Source organism: Heterodontus francisci, unplaced genomic scaffold (genome assembly GCF_036365525.1).
Source record: "Heterodontus francisci isolate sHetFra1 unplaced genomic scaffold, sHetFra1.hap1 HAP1_SCAFFOLD_43, whole genome shotgun sequence".
Classification (NCBI taxonomy): domain Eukaryota; kingdom Metazoa; phylum Chordata; class Chondrichthyes; order Heterodontiformes; family Heterodontidae; genus Heterodontus; species Heterodontus francisci.
Genome location: NW_027141852.1, coordinates 8205040 through 8213833, shown reverse-complemented (window position 1 = coordinate 8213833; position 8794 = coordinate 8205040). Strand labels below are relative to the sequence as shown.

General features: G+C 42.0%; 1 non-coding gene across 1 annotated transcript; it reads right to left on the bottom strand.

The window, feature by feature from the left end:
- Window positions 1-4195: 4195 nt before the first annotated feature.
- On the bottom strand, window positions 4196-4268 carry trnaf-gaa (transfer RNA phenylalanine (anticodon GAA)). Its single transcript has one exon. It is a non-coding gene; the product is annotated as a tRNA-Phe (tRNA).
- Between the last annotated feature and the right edge of the window lie 4526 nt (window positions 4269-8794).

Genomic DNA, 8794 nt, shown 5'->3' with positions numbered 1-8794 from the left:
CAGTCTCATGTTCGACTGACAGAACTGTCACTTCTACTCGGTCTCTTATTGGATGGATGCAACTCCAACGCGGTGGTGGCATTCAAATCCTCCCATGGGTCCACATGTCAGACTGAGTTTCATGTTGTAGACTCAAGCAAAGGAAATCTGCTCACTTCCAAAACTATCTGCGAATTGAAGCTGATTACAATCAACATCATCGGAGGTCAGAACTACCTGGTGAAAGGAGACACCCTGAAGAAGGATCCACAATTATTCAAAGGCATCGACAAAGTGAAAAACAAGAAAATCGATGAGTCAATGCAAGCCAAACAACAGAAACACTGAAGAATTCCATTCCAGTCCAGAACCCAGTACTGTTGTTTTTGGAGTCAGGTCACAATTACAGCAACAACTTTATATTCCCACTTGGCTATCTGTCCATTTAGTTCATTGCAATTTTGTCGACAAGCTCTTTGAATCCAGTTGTCTGGTCCTCAGGCCAGCTCCGTATGGAAGTCAATTTCACCTTCTGCAAGGCTGAAACCAATAGATAACCTTAATCTAAAAATGCCAGCAGACCAGGGCTCGTCCAGTGCTTGAACCCAGGATCTCTCGCATGTTAATTAACCATACTCCCTCAGCAAGAATCATATTCCTAGACCAACGAGCCACTGACAGATGAGGCTTTATTAGCTGCTGTGAAATTTCACTGGAACCCCCCAGCCAATCATCCATTTATTTTCAGATCAAAGCAACATCCTGAAAATGCTGAAATAAAAACAGAAAGTGCTGGAAATGTTCAGCAGCTCTGGCAGCATCTGTGCTGTGAGAAACACAGTTAATGTTTCAGGGCACTGACCTTTTGTTTCAGCCATCCTTTCAGACTGCTTCTGTCCATCCAATCTCACTTTCTATTCTATCCACATTCTAACCATTCACTACGTTACTACATTTTTCATGAATTCCTCATTTCTTTTATTAATGACAATTTTGTATTTCTGGCCTTTGCTTCAGACACCACCACAAGTGGAATCATGTCTCCATCTACCCAATCAAACCACTTCGCTGTCTCCTCACATTGCAATGTTTCTTTAACCCTGACAGACTGTGGAGTTTCTGCTGCTTGATTGCAGTTCTTGCTTCCCGCCACTAGATGCCACCTCACTCCAATACAGTGAAGTTTCCAAATCTGAGAGAGACACAACAGGAAATAATTGTTCACATTATAGTGAATGTGTGGGATTTAGAAATACTAGGAGTGGAGACGAGTTATTATTGCACTCTGCTATTACATCTTTTATAATGGACTCCAGCATTTTCCCCACGACTGATGTCAGGCTAACCGGTATATAATTCGCTGTTTTCTTTCTGCCTCCTTTTTTAAATAGTGGAGTTACATTAACTACCGTCCAATCCATTGGAACTGTTCCAGAGTCGATAGAATTTTGAAAAAAGACCAGAAATGCATCTGCTATTTCGAGGGCCACTTCCTTAAGTACTCTGCGATGTAGATTATCAGGCCCTGGGGATTTATCGGCCTTCAATCCCATCAATTTCCCAAACATTCCCTACTAATACTGATTTCACACAGTTCCTCCTTCTCACTAGACCCTATGTTCCCCAACATTTCTGGGAGATAATTTATATCCTCCTTTGTGAAGACAGATCCAAAGTATGTATTTAATTGGTCTGCCATTTCTTTGTTCCCCATTATAAATTCCCCCGTTTCTGACTGTAAGGGGCCCACATTTGTCTTCACTAATCTTTTTCTCTACACATATCTATAGAAGCTTTTACAGTCAGTTTTTATGTTCTTTGCTAGCTTACTCTCATACTCTATTTCCCCCTTCTTAATCAATCCTTTTGTCCTCCTCTGCTAAATTCCAAACTGCTCACAATCTTCAGGTTTTCTGCTTGTTCTGGCCATTTTATATTTCTCCTCCTTGGATCTAATACTTTCCTTAATTTCTTTTGTAAGCCACAGTTGAGCCACCCTTCCTGTTTTACTTTTGCACAGACAGGAATGAACAATTGTTGTAAATCATCCAAGCGCTCTTCAAATACTAGCCATTGCCTATCCACTGTCAACCCTTTAAGTAACGTTCCCCAATCTATCATAGCCAACTCCCGCCTCATACCTTCATAGTTTCCTTTGTTTAGATTCAGGACCCGAGTCTCGGAATCAACTCTCTCACTCTCCATCTTAATGAAGAATTTTATCATATTATGGGCGCACTTCCCCAAGGGACCCCACACAACAAGATTGTTAACTAATCCTTTCTCATTACACAATACCCAGTCCAGGATGGCCTGTTCTCGAGAGGTGTTTTACACCTCTATCAATTCTCCACTCAATCTCCTTTGATATAGGCAGAATAATCTTAGCTTTTCCAACCTAACCTTGTAACTAAAATCCCCCATCCCTGGATCCATTCTGGTAAATCGCCTCTGCGTCCTCTCAAGGACCCTCACATTCTTTCTAAAGTCTGCTGAGCAGAACTGGAAGCAACACTCCAATTGGGGCCTAACCAGAGTTTTATAATGGTTCAGCATAACTTCCCTGCTTTTGTACTCAATGCCTCTATTTATAAGCCCAAGATCTCATATGCTTTGCGAACCACTCTCGCAATATGACTTGCCACCTTCAAAGAATGATGCACATGAACCCCAAGTCCCTCTATTCCAGTACACTCTTTAGAACTGTGCCATTAAGTATATATTGCCTCTCCCTATTCCTTATGCCAAAATACATCACCTCACACTTGTCACTATTAAATTCCATCTGCCACCTGTCTGCCCATTCTGCTAGCCTATCACTGTCCTGTTGCAGGCAGTTCATATCATCCTCACTGTTTGCCGCTCCTCCAAGTTTGGTGTCATCGGCATATTTTGAGATTCTACTCTGTATTCCAAGATCCAAGTCAATTACCTTGAGCAAAAAAAGCAGTGGTTCTAGCACTGACCCTTGGGGAACACCACTGTCGACTATCCTCCAGTCTGACAAAGAACCATTTAATAAGACTCGCTGTTTTCTGTCCTTAAACCAATTTTCTATCCAATTGGACACTGACCCTCCTATACCACGAACCTCAATTTTGTTAACCGCCCTTTTATGTGGTACCTTGTCAAACGCTTCCTTAAAATCCATATAAACAACATCCACTGCATTCCCTTCATCAAGCTGCTCTGTTAGTTCATCACAAAATGCAGCTAGATTAGTCAAGCATGAACTCCTATTTATAAATCCATGCTCACTCTCCTTAATTAGCTCGAACCTCTCAAAGTGACTGTTGATTTTTTACCCTGATTACTCTTTCTAAAACCTTACCCACCGCTGTTAATCTAACTAGCCTATAGTTACCCGGACTGTTCTTACACCCTTTCTTGAATAAGGGTGTCGCCTTTGCCACTGTTTAATCCTCTGGCACCTCCCCCGTATCCAGGGAAGATTGGAAGATTATAGCAAGCCCTTCCGTTATCTGCATCCGCATTTCCTTTCGCAACCTGGGATTTGAGCCATCCGGACCAGGTGATTTATCTTCCCTAAGCACAGCCAGCCTTTTTAGTACCTCCCTCTCCGAATTTGTACTCTCTCCATTGCCTCTACTTTCTTCACTTCAACTGATATTTTGTCAAATTCCACTTCCTTAGTGATCACTGATGCAAAGTACTCATTAAGTAGATTAACATTGCCCTGCACCTCTAAGCTTATATTATCCTTTTTGTCCCTAATAGGCCCGACTCAACCTCTTACTACCCACTTATCATTTACATGCTGCTTGAAGATTATTGGGTTTCCTTTCATGTTGACTGCCAGTCTATTCTCATAGAAATAGAGAATAAGCAAATATAGAAGATGTAAGTATTTCCCATCCTTGATGAGGTGGAATATTTTATGTTGTGGGTGATAATGTCTTGGCCCACGAGTGTGGTGGAAGCAGAGACAATCAATGATTTGAAAAGGAAATTGGATGGATACTTGAAGGAAAGAAACTTGCAGGAGGAAAGGGATCGAGCTGGTGAGTGGAACTGACTAGATTGCTCCGGGGAGAGCCAGCATGGACGTGATAGGCCAAATGACCACCTTCAATGTTGTAAATGACTCTGTGTTGTTTCTCAAATTCAATCCACTGGTGCTTGGTAAATAATTTCAATGTAAATTGTGCAACTGGAAAATCACAACCAAGGCAAGGGACGCATAAGGAAGCGAAATTGCTGAAACCCGGGATTGAACCAGGGACCTTTAGATCTTCAGTCTAACGCTCTCCCAACTGAGCTATTTCAGCTCTCCATTAACAGTGGCTTGGTGTCCTTGTTTTGGAAGAAAATACATACATTCAAGTTTTCCAAAAACTTAAAGAACACAACATGTGAGTAATATTCCCCATTGCTTTCTCAGTACTGATGGATTGTGAAGCGGGAGACAGCCAGAAGTGCCACTGAGCCGCACAGACCCCGAGCTTTGAATGAAATGAGATCAAATTCAATCTTTCATAGTGAGATGCTGCTGAGAGGTAAGAGTCCTGAATCAAAGCGAGACTTGCTCATTTCAAACACTCCCTGTACTCTCTGCTCATGAAGCCTTAAAAAAGGGAAAAACAGAATGGCACTCAAACTCACAACCCTGCCATTAAAAGTCTCATATTCGACTGACAGAACTGTCACTTCTACTCGGTCTCTTATTGGATGGATGCAACTCCAACGCAGGGATGGCATTCAAATCCTCCCATGGGTCCACATGTCAGACTGAGTTCCATGTTGTAGACTCAAGCAAAGGAAATCTGCTCACTTCCAAAACTATCAGCGAATTGAAGCTGATTACAATCAACATCATCGGAGGTCAGAACTACCTGGTGAAAGAAGACACCCTGAAGAAGGATCCACAATTATTCAAAGGCATCGACAAAGTGAAAAACAAGAAAATCGATGAGTCAATGCAAGCCAAACAACAGAAACACTGAAGAATTCTATTCCATTCCAGTCCAGATGTTTTTGGAGTCAGGTCACAATTACAGCAACAACTTTATATTCCCACTTGGCTCTCTGTCCATTTAGTTAATTGCTATTTTGTCGACAAGCTCTTTGAATCCAGTTGTCTGGTCCTCAAGCCAGCTCCGCATGGAAGTCAATTCCACCTTCTGCAAGGCTGAAACCAATAGATAACCTTAATCTAAAAATGCCAGCAGACCAGGGCTCGTCGCGAATTTGAACCCAGTATCTCTCGCATGTTAATTAACGATACTTTCTAAACGAGAATCATACCCCTAGACCAACGAGCCACTGACAGATGAGGATTTATTAGCTGCTGTGGAATTTCACTGGAACCCCCCAGCCAATCATCCATTTTTTTTCAGATCAAAGCAACATCCTGCAAATGCTGAAATAAAAACAGAAAGTGCTGGAAATGTTCAGCAGCTCTGGCAGCATCTGTGCTGTGAGAAACACAGTTAACGTTTCAGGGCACTCACCTTTTGTTTCAGCCATCCTTTCAGACTGCTTCTGTCCATCCAATCTCACTTTCTATTCTATCCACATTCTAACCATTCACTACGTTACTACATTTTTCATGAATTCCTCATTTCTTTTATTAATGACAATTTTGTATTTCTGGCCTTTGCTTCAGACACCACCACAAGTGGAATCATGTTTCCATTTACCCAATCAAACCACTTCGCTGTCTCCTCACATTGCAATGTTTCTTTAACCCTGACAGACTGTGGAGTTTCTGCTGCTTGATTGCAGTTCTTCCTTCCCGCCACTAGATGCCACCTCACTCCAATACAGTGAAGTTTCCAAATCTGAGAGAGACACAACAGGAAATAATTGTTCACATTATAGTGAATGTGTGGGATTTAGAAATACTGGGAGTGGAGACGAGTTATTATTGCACTCTGCTATTACATCTTTTATAATGGACTCCAGCATTTTCCCCACGACTGATGTCAGGCTAACCAGTATATAATTCGCTGTTTTCATTCTGCCTCTTTTTTTAAATAGTGGAGTTACATTAACTACCGTCCAATCCATTGGAACTGTTCCAGAGTCGATAGAATTTTGAAAAAAGACCAGAAATGCATCTGCTATTTCAAGGGCCACTTCCTTAAGTACTCTGGGATGTAGATTATCAGGCCCTGGGGATTTATCGGCCTTCAATCCCATCAATTTCCCAAACATTCCCGACTAATACTGATTTCATACAGTTCCTCCTTCTCACTAGACCCTATGTTCCCCAACATTTCTGGGAGATAATTTGTATCCTCCTTTGTGAAGACAGATCCAAAGTATGTATTTAATTGGTCTGTCACTTCTTGGTTCCCCATTATAAATTCCCCCGTTTCTGACTGTAAGGGGCCCACATTTGTCTTCACTACTCTTTTTCTCTTCACATATCTATAGAAGTTTTTACAGTCAATTTTGATGTTCTCTGCAAGCTTATTTCCACTTGTTAATCAATCCCTTTGTCCTCCTCTGCTAAATTCCAAACTGCTCACAATCTTTAGGTTTGCTGCTTGTTCTGGCCATTTTATATTTCTCCTCCTTGGATCTAATACTTTCCTTAATTTCTTTTGTAAGCCACAGTTGAGCCACCCTTCCTGTTTTACTTTTGCGCAGACAGGAATGAACAATTGTTGTAATTCATCCATGCGCTCTTTAAATGCTAGCCATTGCCTATCCACTGTCAACCCTTTAAGTAACGATCCCCAATCTATCATAGCCAACTCCCGCCTCATACCTTCATAGTTTTCTTTGTTTAGATTCAGGACCCGAGTCTCGGAATCAACTCTCTCACTCTCCATCTTAATGAAGAATTTTATCATATTATGGGCGCACTTCCCCAAGGGACCCCACACAACAAGATTGTTAACTAATCCTTTCTCATTGCACAATACCCAGTCCAGGATGGCCTGTTCTCTGGAGGTGTTAGACACCTCTATCAATTCTCCACTCAATCTCCTTTGAGAAAGGCAGAATAATCCTAGCTTTTCCAACCTAACCTTGTAACTAAAATCCCCCATCCCTGGATCCATTCTGGTAAATCGCCTCTGCGTCCTCTCAAGGACCCTCACATTCTTTCTAAAGTCTGCTGAGCAGAACTGGAAGCCGCACTCCAATTGGGGCCTAACCAGAGTTTTATAATGGTTCAGCATAACTACCCTGCTTTTGTACTCAATGCCTCTATTTATAAAGCCCAAGATCCCATATGCTTTGCGAACCACTCTCGCAATATGACTTGCCTCCTTCAAAGATTGATGCACATGAACCTCAAGTCCCTCTATTCCAGAACACTCTTTCGAACTGTGCCATTAAGTATATATTGCCTCTCCCTATTCCTTATGCCAAAATACATCACCTCACACTTGTCACTATTAAATTCCATCTGCCACCTGTCTGCCCATTCTGCTAGCCTATCACTGTCCTGTTGCAGGCAGTTCATATCATCTTCACTGTTTGCCGCTTCTCCAGGTTTGGAGTCATCGGCATATTTTGAGATACTACTCTGTATTCCAAGATCCAAGTCAATTACCTTGAGCAAAAAAAGCAGTGGTTCTAGCACTGACCCTTGGGGAACACCACTGTCGACTATCCTCCAGTCTGACAAAGAACCATTTAATAAAACTCGCTGTTTTCTGTCCTTAAACCAATTTTCTATCCAATTGGACACTGACCCTCCTATACCACGAACCTCAATTTTGTTAACCGCCCTTTTATGTGGTACCTTGTCAAACGCTTCCTTAAAATCCATATAAACAACATCCACTGCATTCCCTTCATCAAGCTGCTCTGTTAGTTCATCAAAAAATGCAGCTAGATTAGTCAAGCATGAACTCCTATTTATAAATCCATGCTCACTCTCCTTAATTAACTCGAACCTCTCCAAGTGACTGTTGATTTTTTACCCTGATTACTCTTTCTAAAACCTTACCCACCGCTGCTGTTAATCTAACTAGCCTGTAGTTACCCGGACTGTCCTTACACCCTTTCTTGAATAAGGGTGTCGCATTTGCCACTGTTTAATCCTCTGGCACCTCCCCCGTATCCAGGGAAGATTGGAAGATTATAGCAAGCCCTTCCGTTATCTGCATCCGCATTTCCTTTCGCAACCTGGGATGTGAGCCATCCGGACCAGGTGATTTATCTTCCCTAAGCACAGCCAGCCTTTTTAGTACCTCCCTCTCCGAATTTGTACTCTCTCCATTGCCTCTACTTTCTTCACTTCAACTGATATTTTGTCAAATTCCACTTCCTTAGTGATCACTGATGCAAAGTACTCATTAAGTAGATTAACATTGCCCTGCACCTCTAAGCTTATATTATCCTTTTTGTCCCTAATAGGCCCGACTCAACCTCTTACTACCCACTTATCATTTACATGCTGCTCGAAGATTTTTGGGTTTCCTTTCATGTTGACTGCCAGTCTATTCTCACAGAAATAGAGAATAAGCAACTATAGAAGATGTAAGTATTTCCCATCCTTGATGAGGTGGAATATTTTATGTTGTGGGTGGTAATGTCTTGGCCCACGAGTGTGGTGGAAGCAGAGACAATCAATGATTTGAAAAGGAAATTGGATGGATACTTGAAGGAAAGAAACTTGCAGGAGGAAAGGGATCGAGCTGGTGAGTGGAACTGACTAGATTGCTCCGGGGAGAGCCAGCATGGACGTGATCGGCCAAATGACCACCTTCGATGTTGTAAATGACTCTGTGTTGTTTCTCAAATTCAATCCACTGGTGCTTGGGAAATAATCTCAAAGTAAATTGTGCAACTGGAAAATCAGAACCAAGGCAAGGGACGCATAAGGAAGCGAAAT